At 35.4% G+C, this 19,220-nt stretch overlaps 1 pseudogene; it reads left to right on the forward strand.

Moving 5' to 3' along the window:
• The first annotated feature begins 331 nt into the window (after positions 1 to 331).
• Positions 332 to 825, forward strand: LOC149538745 (V-type proton ATPase subunit e1 pseudogene; annotated as a pseudogene).
• The last annotated feature ends 18,395 nt before the right edge of the window (positions 826 to 19,220 follow it).

A 19,220-nucleotide genomic window follows, 5' to 3' on the forward strand; every position in this document is an offset into this window, starting at 1 on the left:
TCTTCGATTCGAAGTGATCTAGCATCTGCAAGGCTTTTATGTTTTAGTTTTTTATGTGTCCTCTCTGTCCTCGCGCCTCCATCTCCCCCTAAAGATTGCACAATCTACAATGCCTAACTCGCAGTTTGCATTGCTGATCAGGATCTCCTGCATCAATATTACTAAGCTCTTGTATGAGATGTTCATAACTTGTGGCATCCCCCTATAGGATAGATGTGAGGGCCTATCAAATCCACAGCCTGGCGATGGAAAGAAACTCTTTATTTAGCATAAAACCCATCAAATGAAAACAAAATTTTGTGCTAACAACATGAGATCTGTGGCGTCTTGGCCTTGCGATTGCGGAGGCGTGGAATCTTGCAATTCAGAATGGGGTTTTTCATCACAACGCTCATCTTCCTCCTCAGTGGAATACTTGCCTCGTTGTTGGTGAGGCTTTGTTACAACAAGGGCCCTTTTGCCAACCTGTTGCATTTTACTTTGGTCACTACTGCCATAGTGTACTATTGGATGATGTGGGCAATTGTCTATTTAGCACAACTAAAACCTCTGATTGTACCTATTTTGAGTGATACTGAATGAGAAAATTGGAAGACATTAATATGGAGGCAGCACTTTTCAACTTTGATATGTTTGGCTATGAGTGGATGCACCATCATCATATTCGAGTTTATGCTGCATTAGGTATATTCACAAGTTCAACAAGTGCAGAAGATTGCCAGGCTCTTATTGTGGACAGTCCTCAATTTGTTGTGTTCAATTTTTGTTTTATTCCCCATTTTATATTGTAGTTCTGTAGTTCAAAGATTTCATTTTCTTGCTTGATAGGAGAACACACATAAAAATTTTATGTTCAGTTGTGTATTGATCTTGATCTTAATCTATTAATGCTATTAATGCCTATGACTTTCTTGGTTCCTCCTTCCTTGTTGAGGCTACCTATCTACCTTCTTTAATGTTTCTTCTCTTTTTTTACATGTCTCTCCGGGCTGTCCTACCCTCCTTCTTGAGCTTATTTTGACTATGTATTCGTGTAAAGTTTTTTAAGGTTTAATATAACGTCTTTTATTTTTTTTCTTTTATTTTTTTTGTGATTGTTTTTTGTTAATTTGTTTTTGATTTAGTATATCTAATCAAACCTTAATCTAAATTTTTAATTTTTTTAAAAAGGAGTTTAAGCTATTGATTTATTAATCTTTAGCCATTAACCTTTCAATGGTCTAATATAATTTTTTTTTGAGTTTTTTATTAATAGAGTAGTTTGAATTATTATTTTAATTATTAATTTATTAATAAAGTTTTATTTTCGTTTGTCATTTATCAAACTCGTGTCTCTATCATTAATTCATTTATAAGCCTTCTAGAGAGGTCATAATGTAAGTTATAAAATTGATTTATAATTTTATGTTTGACATTCTTATATTCATCTATAACTTATAGGTTTGGCATTCTTATTATTAGTTACCTAGTTTTGTTTAAACAGAATTCATATTAGTTAGATACTTCTAAAATATCTCCTTTTAAGTTTCTATTTTAAGATTTTGCAGATTCCTTAATAATTAAATAACGGTTCTGCATCAATTTGATTCCTTATGTTGTAGGATTATTATTCCTCTAACATTTTCTTGCAGGTCTGCATTATTATTCACTTTTAACAACATCTATTTTTAAAGTTATTCTCTATCAAGTAATTTTAACTCAAGATTTTTATTTTTTTAGAATACTATTTATAATCTCATGAGGAAGAATAGTTATCATTACCAATGCTTTCATTTGCAGTATTTCCTTAGATGAAGAGAAATCATTGCTAACAAGAGAAGTGGTTGCTCAATAAAAAAGTTAATACATCTTTTCCTATGTTAAAATGAATGCATGTAGGCATTTAATTCAGTAAGTTTTTTTTCAAATAAAATCAGTACATAAATGTTTCTTTTTTTTTCTCTCCTATTATAATTAAACCTAAACCTTGCATGCCTAATTTTTTTTAACCCTCTCCTCTGGGCCCAACCCCCTACACTTGATTAATAGAACCCACCGACTCCACTATAATCCCTATTTTGTCATCCCCAAAAGAGGCCCTCATCTGAGGATGAACCCTTCGATTTTCACAATATCAAACCACAACTAAGATTGCATCAAATAATGCAAATGCCCTACCCACCATGTCCTCTGGTAGTAGCCCTGCAATATGAATCATTTTCCTTTCAAAATAAAAGCAATTCCTTAGCCTCAATCCTATCCTCATTGTATCCAAAAGATTCATTCGTACCTTATCCTCATCAAACTTCTTGATGGGAATTATTCCTCCCACCCATGCCTTTGAACCATGCAATGAATAACCACTGATTGCCTCATCTAGTATGGCTACATTCACAAAAGGTGGATTAATACAGACCTCTTCTATCTTCATCATCATCCTATACTCAGGTAACATTCATATATGTTTGAGTACAATATGGACAATATTTGTGTTTGATAAATAGGACATGGTGCTCTTGGCCTCAACACCCCATCTCCTATTATGCTCCTTATTGCATACTCCACCTCTCCAGGCATTGCTTGAAATAGTTCATCAAAATCTCCTCTCAAGTATGTTGACTCCAGCAAAAATTCCCATGTTAAAATGGGAATCATCAATCGGAGATTCAACACTTTGTGATCCATTTCCTCTCTGCAACTTGCATTAAAAATACATAAGGAATATAAGTTTTTTTTCATGACAAAAAGATACTTTTGCATGCACTACTTTTATATGCCTTACCTTCACCTAGAATCAGCTCAACTGAAGTTTTTTTGAGTAAAACTCTAAATGCTTCTCTCTACTTCATTCTCTTTGTTTGCATCTTATAGAAGTTTCTTTTCTTTTCTATTTGATTGCATTGTTGACTGCCCAATGCATGTTAGCAGATTCTTTTTTGGCTTACTTGGAACTATCTATTCTAGTTATATCCTTTTGTAACTGCTAAAATTTTCTAATCATTACTTTAACTTCTCTATTCATGTAGGCACAAAATTAAGAGTTTTTTTAGTTTTTCATGCAAGATGCTTTTTTGGCTTTCATCATTCTAAAAACAATCAGTTATGTTTTTTTTAACAAAAAGAGTACTCTATTTTGCTTTGGTAGTCATTACTAATTATTGTGATTAGATTTTGTTATTTCAAATTTATCAATAAGAGATTTTGTCTTTATTCAAAATGTTCATTCTACTTGATATATATATTTTTTAGAAGGATCCTCTCAATATTGTGACTTATCATTTGCATATATTTATTTAAGTATATATGGGTGCACACATATATACCCAGATAAATATATAATTTTATGACTATAATAATTCAGAATTTGATATATACCTTCACAAAATGAATTAAGTACTCATGTTTACCCTCAATGGAGTTTTATACCTGATATACATATTTTGTTTATTTTGATCATCCTTGGATCTCTGCATTTTGAAAATAAAGTTTAATTCATTTTGATTGGATTATGAGTTATCTTACACATTTGCCTTTGACCTTATTGTGATATTTTGATGTGCACATAGTTGCACTATTATGTGTTTATAGCATCATTCTATGCCCATGTTAGCACTTTATGGTTTTATACCATTGATATACATGATTTATATGATATTTTGTTTTGAGTTGCATAGGGAGCCAATTTTTTCAAGGATAACTATGTAGGTCCCCTCAGTATAACTGATACATAGTTTCCTTATCTAGCCCATGGAGTATACCTTCATCCTATATTGGTGTGCACTCACTTTATATGGAGTTTCCATCCATTTGGTTCTATTGGTTCCACTTTGAAAGATTAATACTTATATGGAGTTTCCCTCCATTTGATTCTATATGCTCTACTTTGAAAGGTTGATATTTATGGAGTTTCTCTCCATGTTAATCCACTTTGTTCCTCAATGCGAGGATGATATTTTTATGGGGATTTCCCATTCTAATCTCCTTTTCTTCCTTGGTGTATGCTCCTAGTTGTGATTTATTCATGGTATGACTTCCTACACCTTGCTCATTTTTTTGGTAGGTGACGAGGCTACCATATCTTGGAGCACTCCAATATTGGAGACTCTATTTGAGAAACTTGTTTTGACCCATGATGATTTTTTTTTCCTTGTGGCAATGAAGTTACTTTTCCATGATGGATTTCCAATTTGAAGGCAATATATTGTTACACCCTCATAATCCATTCGTTTGAGTATCCTAACAAATCATGGTAATAGTAATTTGATCAGCATGTCTCTCTTTTTACTTTATTTTCATATATTAATGTGATAATGATTTGCATACTTTATTTCTTAGATCATGAGTCATGCATGTTATGGATTGATCACCCATTAACTTGTAGTGGGATGATTCATTAAGTGGACTATCTATATCCACGTGATTGATGCAATGTTGATGCACGTATCATTAGTTGGCCTTGTCTGTGGTCATTAGTACATTAGTATAATATCTCATTCATGAGAATTATGATCAAACTTTTTGTTAATATTTTGAGCATATACTTCATTATGATATCAAGTTATCTCCATTGTTTTGTGGTAACATGTTTTATTTTCCTCTATTTCTCTATGAAAATTTTCTTATCCTTATTCAAAAGGATTTCTAATTTGAATATAAAATGATATACTCCTTGTGGATAGTTGTCTTGCTTCTTGTGTCTATGTTTTTTAGGTAATCCATCTAGGCACATACAAGATAGTCTTATTTGGTGTACATTCAAATAACCTATCCACTTCTCTCTTGGCTCTATGAAGATCTACCTACACTCACAGGAGACCTTTTGCATAAATGAAGACATTCTCAAAGTTCAAGTTGCTGCTACTTAGAGTTTCTTTGTAAAAATTTGGGTTTAATACCCTTTTATGTAATTTCCCCAAGTAAAGATTAAAGGGGTGTGTTAGAATTGGTAATCTTTCCTTGGTTGTATTTATTAAATGGGATAAACCAAGGTATCCCTTATGTTGTTTGTCCTCTAGTCCACATGTGAGGACAAGTCTATTTTGTAATTCCTTTATTAAGGAAAATAGTTATTCCTCCTTAAGCAGATTATGACACTTTTTATGCACACACTTATGAATTTGGCAATCATTCACTTGGGAGTTACAAATAACTCCTCTTCTCATCTCTTTATAATAGATGCTTCTCTCTCACTCAAAACACACAATCACTATGTAGTTCTTTTAATGAGCTAGTGGCTCCATTTTCTCTCTTCTCTCTCCTTCTTTCATTCTTTAGGCATTTGCCTCATTCATATTATTCACAAGGGGTTTTCTTTTCTTTCCCCTTTCAAATATTTGTCTCCTCTTGTTGATTCATTAGTGGTTGTTCATTCTTTCACTCTCTCTCTCTTTGGATCTGATTTTATGGTAACTATTTTCACAAACTCTCTTGGATTAATTGATAATTCTTTTATTTTAGTTCATTTCGATGATATTATTTCTAACAATGTAGCTCAATTATAAACTATTGATCTTGTGCACTTTGCATTTCTTATAAATGAACAAAGGCTTAACTAGCTTTATCATAAGCCTCAAAGAAAACAAGAGTTCCTACAACAATTTCAATCCAACAATGTTGAAGAGTCTCCAGTAGCATTTGGACTTGAGTCTTTTGTTGAAGATTGTTCTTCTCTTTAGAGTTCATATCATTTCATAATAAATAGTTTATTTTCAAAAGTACATTCTTCGTTAAAAAATTCCACCTCACACTTTCTCTCATTTCACCTCCCCACCTTATCATTCTCCACCATAGCATGACAACATTTTTTTTTCATCAATAGCTTTGATAGGTTCATACATACTATCAATGATACATATTCATCATTTGTTTTACTTTATTAGTAGTGCTCTTGTCACATGTGCAATTGTGGGACCAATTGCTCAATTAAGTTGGGGGGGAAGTTATTATTATTTTCATTTTTCGAGACCATTTTTGTATATTCTATTTATTTTTCAAATTTTTAGAAATTTTTCCACACATCCAATTTTTCCTATGACATGACAGTTCTAAAATTTCACAATTTTTTCTAAAATGGCTAGCACGTGAAGTCTAAAGAGATAATTATGGGAAATTAACTCAAGATATGTTGAAGATCTATAATTATGGTTCAATAATAGCTTAACTTCTCTATCTTTTTCATTTCCTCCTATAATAGTTGAATTTTCCATCTCCATGTTTTAAATTTTTCTTTGCTACAAACCCTTGTTGTGAACTTCTTTATCTATGTGTTTTCCACCCTAAGAAGATGGAAGGAGTTTTGATTCAACATAAATCTATAGTTCATAATGTCTTGTTAGGGGATTAAGCATGTAGGCCAATTTTTCAAACCAAAGTTTGGCTTGACTAGAGGCTTAGCCATTGGGATAATGAAGTGGCCACTTAGTTTTTAAGCACATTGAGGAACAATGTAGATATGATCAAAGGGTTAAGGGTGTTGTTCATAGAGGAAATTGTAGTAGAAGTTATGGGATTTTTGCATGAAGGAGAGGAGTTTTCATAGAATTTTGAACCTACATCAGCTACAGCTCAGTTTACATTGTATTTAGACCCACCATTGGATGTTAACAAGAGACAATGTATGAAAAAAATGTCATTGTTGGACCCTTACAAGAATTGTGTGATATATATCATTAGATATTTTACTTGTGAAAGGCAGAAAATGTTTCTACATTCTATTCATTTCAATTTTTTAAGTTTTTTTGTGTCATGATAATAGGTCGATAAATGTTCTCGATTTCTTATTTCATATTTTGAAAAAAAAAGGGCTTCACTTGCATAAGAAGGTAAGCTTAACTCTATTTCTCATGACTTTCTAATTAAGTTAATTGTGCAAAAGGTATTAAGGGAACAAACAGATGTGTCATGAGAAGACTCTCTTTTAGGAGAATGTGAGAATCAAACCCTAAGTCCTATAGGACAAAAAGTGGGAAACTAGGTTGATACTAAACATGGGGTTAAGAAGATAATTGAGGAAATAGATTAAACATATTCCTCCAAGAAATCTAGAGTTTCTAGACATTAAAACCCTGAGAATTCTCTTGGAGCCCCTACCTCTAGGATAGACCAAGCTAAAGGCTAGAAGAAAGTAAAATTATATGAAGAAAAGACTACACCCTCTCCCATAAAAACTTAGGATTCTATGAAGAAGAAACAAAAAGTAATTGAAATTCCCTCTGGTTCTTGTTAAAAGATAAAGGGAGATGTTCCTAGGAAGTGAAATAAGCCTGTAAAAGCAAAGGAGATGCCAGTAAGGAGAAGCCCTAGGGGGAAACAAAATTTGTTTGTAGATAAGCCACTTGAGAAAAAGGTATATGAGCCTAGGATTCCTCAACAAAATCTATCTAATTTACCACCTAAGGTTGAAACATAGAAACCCCCTATAGATAAAAAGAGTGAAAAACATATAGTAATTGAAGATAATTCTAGTTCTAATGAACAAAACTTAATATTTTGGAGGATGGGTTCATCTTCTCATGAACCCTAGTCATTTAATGACTCTATGAACTCAAAAAATGACAATATGTCATGAGACTTCCTTATGGAAGAAATTCTAGAGTCACCTCCTCTAGCATCAAGAGGAAAATTTTCTAAAGCAGATTTTTGGGTTGACATGAGTTTCATAAATGAAGTGGCAGAACAAATACTTAAAAAAGTATTATATGCATTGGTCCCAACTACCCAGTAGATTGACAAACATCAGAAGATAAGAGTAGAGGAGACAAACCATAAGGGTCAATAATTCTATTTTAAAATGAGATTTTTGTTCCTAGCATGAATACCAAGCCAAGTACCTCTCATTTTATGATATTACTCTTTATTATCTTTCAACTATCCAATCAGTTAACTTTGAAATGAGAAATAGAGGTAGTGACAGAAGAGGTTAAATCAAGTTATTGATATTCATTATCAAGATCTTATGGAAAAGGAGGAAGAAGTAGAGCATTTACAAACTAAGCTTACCAAGGTAACCTTAATGATACCTAAAATTATGAGTTGTCATTCTCCATCTCCTATATATGCATTATTCTTAAGAGAATAGTTACTAAATTATTAGATGACTTGTGTAATGAGAGACAAATCACCATCCTTAGTCCCCTTGAGTTTTCACAAGCCTTCCATAGTTCTCCTATAGAAATACATGACAATAGAGAATGGAAATTATTGTTGTATGTTGGGGATATCCAATTAAGAGCCCTTATGTCATGGATAAAAAATGAAATCAATAAGGAAGTACAAGCTAAGTCTTATAGAGAATTAGAGGAAGAGATTCCCCTATACCTAAGCCCTAAATCTAGAAACCCTAAAACTTGTTATTATGATTGGTTAAATATTACCCCATCATATATAGGAAGTCATGCAATCTATCCCCTCAGGGAAGAAACATTTGATAGGTATGATAAAATATTTCAGATAGAGCTACCTTAGGCTATGAAGGCAATCTAGTGGTGATGAAAAAGGATATTAGAAATAGGGAGCCACATTTACCCCTTAACTTCATTTTGGCTAACAGAAGAGCTCCCTAGTATATAATGTTAGGCAGGGTTTGATAGAGTCCCTGGATCACTCTTACCTTCCAACTACTGATGCTTATTTATCCATTATTGGCTAATGTTGAAAATCTAAATGATTATGATATGGAAGAGGAAGTAAGAAGATGGGAAAAGTACAGACACACAAAGGGCTTTTACATGAGTTTTGTAGGAGGAGCTATGGGACAAAAAAATTGTTGCAAACTACAAAATGTTGGCTAGGGTAAAGAACTTCATGTTTGTTTGAGGACCAGTAAAAAGAAAAGTTGGAGGAATGATGAGGCCAATCTAAAGCCTATTTAGTTTGTAGTTTTATATGTTTTATATGGTTAAAACTTGAGAACTTTATGATTTTTTGAACTTATTCAAACTGTTATATGTGTGCACTTTGACATTTTTGAGATTGGATTAATATGCTATATATTATATGGTTACATAGAATGGAATGATGAGTCTTTCTATATTACATTAATTAGGTATTTCTTCCTATAGCCATGTGATAAAAGAAAAACTAATATGATAAAACTTATTATGAATTTTATCTTTGGTATGTATTGCAATTTTTGCATGCTAATCTTATGCAAGGAAATATCGAGTCAGCAATGGAAGAAGAAGTCAACATCAGAAGATAAAGTGTTGATAAGAGAATGGTTGATTATTGTGAGTTCATAATGATCTCATGACCTTTTATTTATCAAATATTGTTATAGGCTGAGTCAAAGCAGTTATCAATCATTATGGAATGGATCTAGAAGCCATGAACTCCTAAATTCATGTGAAAATGTAGCATAACTTATTCCTCTATTAAATAATGTTGTGTATTTTAAATCTTGTCATATCTCTAATGTCAGAGGATCCTAGATCTTAGGAGTTCTATTTTTATGTCAATGTTATAAATAAGTTTGATTTTAGATTTTTGAGTTTGGTTGTTCCATGGGAACTCTTTTGTAATCTAGCACTAGTGATAAATACAACTCTTTTGTTTCAATATGTACTTATGAGGTTCTCATGAATAAAATGATACATACAATTCTTAATATCTGAGTTGTTATTTATTCATTATTCTATGGAGGCCAACATGGGAGGTTAACGTAGTTCATAGCTAGGTAGGAATTAGTCTTTCATTTCCATAGAATAAAATGATTTTAGATCTCTATTGCTCTTGCAGCCATATGGTAATAGAATTATTGATTGTTTCATTCAACATAAGTAAATAGCATAGTTTCGTATGTGCAGCCTTATTTTTGAGTACTAGGGTAGATTTATATTTCATTTCCTAGCCTAGTGTTTCCTTTCACATTTTTTTTGCAAGGTCTCAATGACATATTAGATGACTTAAAGCATATACTTTGTGAGCATCATTTCAAGTTTATATCCCTCATTGATAATTTAATGAGTTTAGTGTAATATTCTAGTATATTAGTTGGCACTAATAATATGTAGAGACACTGTAAAGAGGATGTCCAATCCTTAGATACAGTGTCATTATAGTGACCAACCAATGAGGAATTAATAAATATCTTTTAGAAAGGTAGCTGCACCTAATAATATTGAAAAACTTACATATAAGTAGAGAGTTTCATATTGTTTTGTGGAAACTCAAACAATAGGTGGGTTAACTTGGTATTTCTTTCCATAGGCACATATATTAGCCTATTTGTGTTAGGAAAAATTTCTTGCCAACTGTTTTTGGCAACTTCGATGGGGATGAAAATAGATATCCTAGTATATCCCTCTCAAATTATCACGTGATTCATATGATGATTTAAAATACTCTTGTCTAACTATAACCAATTACCTACATTACAATCCAATCTAGGTTTTTTGGACACACAAGAAGACCTTATTTTTGACCTTAATGCTTGTGATTAGGTAAATAGAATAAGCAATCAACAATACCTCCAGGTTTAACAAGTTTTAGAGAGAAAAGAAGAAATATCTGAGAGAGTTAGAGGGATTCCAAAGGCTCAAGAAGAAGTATTTTTTAATAAAGTTTCCAGCATAAACCATTAGAGCAATCAAAGGAGACACTTACTAGTCACCCTAGTTGAAAAAAGATACACCTAGACCAATAAGTTTTAGGGCTAGTAGATAAATATCTTGAAGATCTACCCAATATTGACTTCAAACCATATTTTTGTTTTAAAAGGAAGAAAACCAAAACTACTAGTAGATCATCATCTCCTACCAAAGGTACTACCCAGTTGTCCTCTTTTTAGTCCCTACTCATTCTTGGAATGTTGATTCCTTCTACCATTAATATTCTTCTTCTTAATATTAGACTTTCGAGAATGGCACTTAATCAACCCTTGGGTTTTGTTGTAGGTCCCTTGAGATTAGTAGGTAATATGGGAAGATTACTTAAAGGAGCCCAAGAATATTTGCCTAGGTTCAGTGGAGATGAGAAGAAATCCCCTGAAGAACATTTGAATGCCTTTAATACATCGTGTGGGGTATTGGTAGTTGCTATAGAAGATGTAGCCATGAGTTTTTTCATCCAAACCTTGATTGATTCAATAGCTAATTGGTTCCATCATTTTCCTAATGCATCTATCACATCTTGGGACACTATGAAAATAGCCTTCAAGCCAAGTTTAAGTCCATAGATGATGTTAATTATTTTCTATTGTAACTAAGCTAGATGAAAAAGGAGATACATGTACCCATGCGAGAGTTCATTACAAGATTCAATAAGTCTCTACAACAAATTCCAAATGCTATCAGACCTAATGAAGAAAACCAAAAGCATTTCTTTTTAAACACAATGCCCCTTGATGTTTCTTTCCCATTGAAAAGAGCTAATCCTTCCACAATCAAAGCTACTCAGAGCCTTTATATCAATATAGAGGATGATCTAATAATAATTCACAAGTGGAAGAAAGATGTACAAATCCTGAACTCTTAGGCATCCAGTTCTTCCTCTAATCATCTGCTAATTCAAAACATGATGAATGATATGATAGTCATTAAAAGAAAACAACCTAAAACCACCACTCCTTATCAAGAAATACCATAAAGAAACCTAGGCCAAGATACTTCAAATTCAAGATTGTGGTTTAATCTTCCTCCTACTCAACAAAGACTTCAAATTGAACCACCCTCTAGCAAAAAAAAAACATGTGTCTTTCATCTCACCAATGATCATGAGGGAGCCACGTGTCTACAAAATGTAAGACATGAGCAATTGGAAGCCAAAAAGGTAGCTATAGTAAATATAGTTGTTGAAGAGGAGTCTTCTAAGGAACTTGGAAACTCTGTAAGTTACTATCTATAATATGAATTTTATTTTGATAAAGGTGGTGACATTATTGTAACTTTGGAAGAACCTTCTTGCTCAATCTTAACCAGGGGGCAATGCGGAGGAAAATTTGACTCCCAACATAAGAGCACTATAAAATCTGTTTGAAATGTAGATGGAGTAATTGAGAGGGGGGGTGAATCAGTTACCACAAAACAAATCCACAAATCCCTTAGATGTCAAACAAGTTACTTATTGTTGTCACTTGGTAAACATTCACAAAAATGTTGTAACTTGGTAGATTAACTTATTACTGATCTTCAAGCATTCACAATTATTAACATGCATGCAAAAGTAAATAACATGAACACAAGAGACACTAGATTTAATGTGGAAACCCAATATGGCAAAAACCACCAAGTAACTAGCTACAAATTTTCACTCTATTGAAGTGAGCCCTAATAGAAGCCAACCCTGTTAAAGGTTACAAAACACACTGTTAGGTGTGACCCTGTTAGAAGATTTATTCACCTTACTAGGAGTGGCCTTATTAGAGGTATTTAGAACAATTCAATGGAATTTTCCACCTTGTTAGTGTATATGAGAAATATGTTAGCAAGTAATACTAATCTATTAAAATAACAAAAGCATTAACTAGCATAAAAACCATAACATATATGAGAGACAAAGTGAAACCCTCAAATGAGAATATGAGCCATAGAATGTCTCTCCCAATGAGGATGGTCACTTGCTTTGGGGATGAGTCTATTTGCTTAGATTTGGTATGTATGCTCAAGGTTCTCAAAACTAGCTTCAATGGAGATGAAAAATGGAAAATTGGTAGCTTTGTGAACTCTCAATTTGGCATCATAAGGGTATGGCTAAGGGCTTAGGTTTCTCAAACTAGCATTATAACTTTAGCTTCAAGATTGTGATGAAATGGCTTGGGAGGGGACACAATTTATAGGCTAAGGGCTTGAGGGATGGAGGGCTAAGATGGAAGGAAAGATGAAAGCTTAAGGAGGGCTAGGATGCACTCAAAGGGGAGCACATGGATTGTGCTTGTTTACCACCAATCAGGGAGTGACACATGTCATAGGGTGAGTGGATGGAGGAAAGGGGATGGATGAGTCAACAAAAGAGGCTCAAGGGATAATATCTTCATAAAGACCCTTCATTATGGCTTGTAAGAGCTTGTAGGAGTCTTTATGGCTTTTGTAAGAGCATTCATTGCTAAATGGTTGGGATATTTTGAGGGGAGTTGAGATTGTTGACTTTCCTTGGCTTAGGAAAGTCTTAAGCTTACTTAGGTAATGTGACAACATTAGGGGGTGGATTAGGCTTGGGTTTAGGATTAGATTAGGTATGTTAGAGATATGCAAGTGGATGGCATTCATGAGAGTGGGTGAGTTAGTGGCTAAGCTAGGTTAGTATGGGTGGATGGGGTGGATTAGGCTAAAAAGAGGGTTTAGGGATAAGTTAGGGGTTATTAGATTTGGGAGCTTTATTTATCAAATAGATTTATTTAATAAATGGGGATTTTAGAATTAGATAGAAGAATAGGATTTAATTGATAAATGATAGGTTATTTGATTTATCAATTAGGACTATAGATGATTAATTAAATTAATCAGCTAGGGGATAGCAAAGGATTAACTAAATAGAAATTTAATTAATGATGCCTTTAGAGATAACTAAATAGGATTACCAAAGCGATGTAATCAAATTTAGGTGTCTACATTTTGCCCCTCTTTGACATAGTGTTGAGACAACACTATTTCAAAGAAGTTTGAATGAAGACGACATGAGAAAGATGTTTTAACAACAAGGTTGCCCCAGTCTCGGATAAGAAGAGGAGAGACTAGACTTAGATGATGCCCCCTCAAGAAGGTGGCGAAGAGAGAAATGAGGCTCGACGGCTTCTTGAAAAGTAGAAGAATCTGAGACGAGCAAGGAGACTCAGATTGGCTTAAGAGAAGAGGTTTAGTTAGCTCAAACTCTCACTATGGGAGAATGATAAAGGGAGAATCAGAGGCACAAGAGGAAGCAAGCTTAAGACTTTCAGGATTGGGGGGAGGATGAAGGAGCGGAGCGCTATAAAAAGGAATCCGAGATAGGGAGATGGATGAGGGGATTACAAAAGCTGATGCAACAGGATTTCCAAGAGTCAGATGGGCTTCCGAGATCCCTAGGACTAGGATTGTGGATCTCGAAAGATGAGGCTTCGTGGATTGATTGGATTGGTGGATCACTAAGACTAGGATTGTGGATCCCTAAAGCTAAGAGTGAGGATTGATTCAAAGAGATACTGATGCATAAGCTAGGGGAGGAGAGATGGATGCTAGATATGGATGGGGGATAATGGAGATGAAGGGAATCCATTAAAGCTTTTTTTCTTGAGCAAGGGGATACTTCAAAGAGAAGTACCACCATGTAGTTGAGCACTAGATTTGCTATAGGACTATTGGTTAATTGCCAAGGTTACCAAGAACATCAAGGCCTTTTCATCAACTGTCCAGAGGACTGACTGACTAACTCAAAACAAACACGCAAGGATTGCCCTAGCATCACACATGAATCCCAGAGGAAGCAACATGGAACTAACACTGAGTAACCTACAAGCAGAAAAGAAAAACAAGCAAAAGACATGATTAAGACCTTATGCCCAAATTGCCCCATTCATAGCATACCATGATATGGGAGATCGTGGAAACTTTGAGGAGGGAACAAAAAAATTGCTTGGAAAAGATACTTCAAGACCCAAAAGGGAAGATTCCAAATCAAAAGAAAGCGAAAAACCAAAAGAGAACTATTTTTCAAAGAGATGGGTAGGACGAGGTACTAATGGACCAAGATCAGATATGAGGAAAGCTATATCCTGCAAGGATCTATCGGAGAGCACCTAAGCTGATGGATTTGGATGATGCGTCTGGCAAGCTAAACTAAGAAGGATAACACTTTGGTGACAGGAGATCTAACTAAAGGATACATTGGAATAGCTAACCAAGGGTTTTGCGATGTGTGCAAGATGCTGATCAAGGAGGAACTAACACGAAAGCTAGGTAGATATAATTGTACTATGCTAAAGAGGATGTACAAGCTGACAGACCAAGATTTGTTACAAATGTACAAGGTTGTTCATGTTTTGGTTTTTGTGAGATGGAAATTTTTGTGGGATGTCTATAATAGTTGATAGGTGGGTAGTTAGATGGTTTGCAAAAAGCTTAAGTGAAAATGGGGTTTTGTGTGTGCACGTGATAGTATACAAGCTAAGATACAAGCTTATTTACAAGCTGGAATATGGTACAAGCTTTGGACAAGATTCAGATATATAAGGTATGGTACAAAATTTACAAGGTATAATACAAGCTTTGGTACAAGATTTTACAAGCTGAAGTACAAGATTTTACAAGTTGTACAGGAGGTATTTATAAGCTCCATTAGATTTTGGATATTTGGTTGGAACACCAAGGGAAAAAGCAGGTGTTTTATGGGATGGTGGGTAAATGGATGAGGGATAGGATAGTGATAGATAATGGATTAGTCTTAGTACACAAGGTGCCTGAATTGCTAGGTTTTCACCAAAGTACCTATCCAAGGCACTTGAATTGCCAAGTTTTCACCATTGGATGCTTATTTTTCTTTACTATTTTTTTGTATTTTTCAAAAGCTAGGTATACTAAGGATCTTCAAGCATAGAACTTCTTGAGATGAATGATGTTAGTAGGATCATTCAAGAGTTCTCCTTTTGGTGTAGATAACTGATATGCTTCGGAGCTAAAGGAAGTAGTGACAACATAAGGACCAAGCCATGTAGGTTCAAACTTGCCTCTCTTTTCTCGATCTGCTTGGAGTTTCATGTTTTCTTTGAAGACCATTTCACTTGGCTGAAAGTGTCGTGGAAGCACCTTCTTGTTGAAATTCCTTTTGAGACAAGTTTGATAGACTATGAGATGATCATAGGCTTGTTGTCGCTTCTCGTCTAAGAGATCTAGCTGGGTGAGCCGAGCTACTCTATATTCTTCATTTGATATTTGTCCTTACAAAGATATGCACAAGGAGGGAAGTTCAACCTCTATAGGTAGTACCGCTTCGGCACCATAAACTAGGGAGTATGGAGTTGTTAGTTGCCTCTGCCAGGCCATTACCTTGTGGGAAATATGGGCTAGAAAAGCGGTGATGGATGGGATACATAATTCTTCCATGTTGAGATTTTCAAAGTTACCTCCGTGGTCGGTGAAGTTGGTGGATGGGATGCCAAAGCGGCAAACAATGTGGTACAAGATGAACTTGGAGACCTGAACTCCTGTAGCTGAGACTAGGGGGACTGCTTCCACCCATTTAGTGAAATAGTCTATAGTTGTTATTATCCATTTATGTCCATGAGATGAGAGGGGTGTGATAGTTCCAACTAGATCAAGGCCCCAACAAGCAAAAGGCCAAGGTGGTGCAATAGGCTGTAGATCCTGTGCTGGAGTGTGCACAAGATTTGCATGATGTTGACATGGGAGACATTTTTTAACAAAGTCATAGGAGTCTTCTTCAATGGTAGGCCAATAGTAGCTTGCTCTAAGGATTTGTCGCACTAGGACAATACCACTCGTGTGGGCACCGCAAAGTCTAGAGTGTACTTCTTTTAACACCATTGTGGCCTCATTTTGGTCTAAACATCGAGAGAGAGTATCGTGATAACCCTGACGATATAGGGTATTGGCTATGATAACATAGTGGGATGATTTTCGAATGAGGTTCTAGCGTTGGGTACGTGTGAGGTGAGGGGATATGATACCATCATTAAGGTAAGCGTGAATCTCATGGTACCAAGGGGATTGGGGACCAACCAAGATACAAACACGATTTGAGTCATCATTCACATAGGCAGGTGTGAGGAGCTGCTCGACTAAAAACTCATATTGTGTAGCTGCTTGAGGAATTTCCAAGAGTGAGCCTATAGTAGCCATAGCATATGCTGCTTTGTTTTGTATTTGAGGCACTTGTGTAAACTAAAGCTTTGTAAAATGCTGGGTTAGCTGATCAACTAGCTCTTTGTAGGGTAATAGCTTTTCATCTTTGGTTTGATATTCATTTAGGGCTTGCTTGATGATGAGCTGAGAATTGCCAAAGATTTGTAACTCAGTGATATTCCATTCTATAGCTATCTTTAATCCTACTACAAGAGCTTCATACTCAGCTATATTGTTGGTGCTAGGGAATTGTGGCTTGAAGGCTTTTGGAATGTAATCCCCTTGAGGTGTGACCAACAATATTCCTGCCCTTGATCCACGAGATGTGTATGAACCATCAAAATAAAGCTTCCATGGGGGCTATTCTTTAATTAGGTAGATATGCTCATCTAAAAATTCTGTGATCAAAGGATATGCATCTATTAGAGGTGCATCAGCTAAGTGATCTGCTATAGCTTGCCCTTTGATTTCCTTTCTGTCCACATACTAGATGTCAAATTCGCTAAGGAGCATAACCCATTTGGCCAAATGTCCTGTAAGTGTTGTTCTGGAGAGCATATACTTGAGAGGGTCAATCTTGGATACTAGTTGGATGGTATTACTTAGCATGTAGTGGCGAAGCTTTTGAGTTGAGAAAACAACTGCCAAACAAGCTTTTTCCATAGGAGTGTAATTGAGTTCATAACCAACTAGGGTTCTACTGATGTAGTAGATGGCTCTTTCTCTACTGTAGTCATCGAGCTATGCTAGAAGTGCCCCTAAAGGAGTAGGTGTTGCTGATATGTACAAAATTAGGGGATGACCAGGAACTGTTGGAACCAAGATAGGGGGATTGATGAGATACTACTTGAGATGATCGAAGCTGCATTGACATAAAGGATCCCACTTGAAGTTCTCATCCTTCTTTAGTAAATGTGAAAATGGTGTACACTTATCTGCAAGCTGGGAGATGAAGCACCGAACAGATTGAAGCTTTCCCTGAAGAGAATGAAGCTGTCGTAGTGTCTGGGGAGGAGGCATGTCTATGATAGCTTTGACCTTCTTGGGGTCAATCTCTATACCTTGTTTAGAAACTATGAAGCCTAGAAGCTTGCCAGATGTGACCCCAAAGACACACTTCTTGGGATTTAGCATGAGATGATATTGGGCTAACCTATCAAAGACTTTCTCTAAGTCAGCAAGATGATCCATGAAGGTATGAGACTTGACCAAGATATCATCCACATAATCCTCCAAAATACTATGGATGAGATCATGAAAAATGGTTGTCATAGCTGTTTGATAGGTAGCCCCAGCATTCTTTAGGCCAAAAGGCATCATGTTGTAACAAAAGGTTCCCCAAGAGGTAGTGAATGTTGTCTTATGTTGATCCTCTTTTGAAAACTTGATTTGATTATACCCAAAAAATCCATCCATGAGGGACAAAATTTCATGTCCAGCTGTAAGATCTACAATTATATCTATGTTGGGCAAGGGAAAATCATCTTTTGGACAAGCTTTGTTAAGATCTCTAAAATTAGTGTAGATTTTGATGTCACCAGAAGGTTTAGTGATGGGGACCATGTTGGAGATCCACTCTGAGTAGTCGATAGGTCAGATAACCTTAGAAACTAACATTCTTTCTAATTTAGCTTTGACCAATAATGCCAGCTTGGGGTGCATTTTTCTAGGCTTTTGTCTGACGGGCTTGATCTTTGGATCGACTGCAAGATGATGAACTACAAGCTTTGGATCAAGCCCTGGCATGTCCTGATATGACCATGCAAATTGACCAATGTTCTCTCTTAAGACCTCAAAGAGGAGGTCAGCTTGCTCTTGTGATAGGGATGCAACAATGTGAACAAGCCTAGGGATCTCTAAAGAACCGATGTTGACTTCTCTAGTATCCTCAATTAGAATAGAAGATATCTCTGGTCAATTATCTTGAGGAGGTAATGCTAAATCCTCATGTTCTACTTGTGGCTCTGGATGTTCTTGCTGAGGGGTTCTCTTCACTGCCTTAGCTAGTCTTAGATTCACCTTTGTTCTAGTTTTGGGTGTATCGGAACTAGGTTGGGGATTTTCTTCAAAATACCCCTCGAGATCTAGCTTGTAGATATAGACAAAATTTGGCTTTGTTTTCTTGTGAGGTCTTTCAGCTCCCATGAATCTTAGAAGCGCTTCCTCTAATGTGAACTCAACAATGTGTATGATGCTTGGTTGGTCCCAATCTATGAGTTGTGGATGGGCAAGTGGTAGGTCAATGAGGTGGATGGATAGTTCTTGGAGAATAGAGTCTCCAAGGGAGATTTGGTCTAGGATATCATCGTAGGCTCTCTTTTCAACTTCCATAGGAATTTCTTTGATTTTGAAAAGGTCACGGTGAATGTTTGAAAAAGCATGACCATCCGTATTGGTGCCCTCAGTTGTGGGTATGCCAAAGCCAATACCTGACTTTGATTCCCACTTGTGTGCATCAATGGGGCATTGCAT

The sequence above is a fragment of the Cupressus sempervirens genome, chromosome 9 (assembly GCF_028749045.1).
Source record: "Cupressus sempervirens isolate cs-2001-9-10 chromosome 9, ASM2874904v1, whole genome shotgun sequence".
NCBI lineage: Eukaryota > Viridiplantae > Streptophyta > Pinopsida > Cupressales > Cupressaceae > Cupressus > Cupressus sempervirens.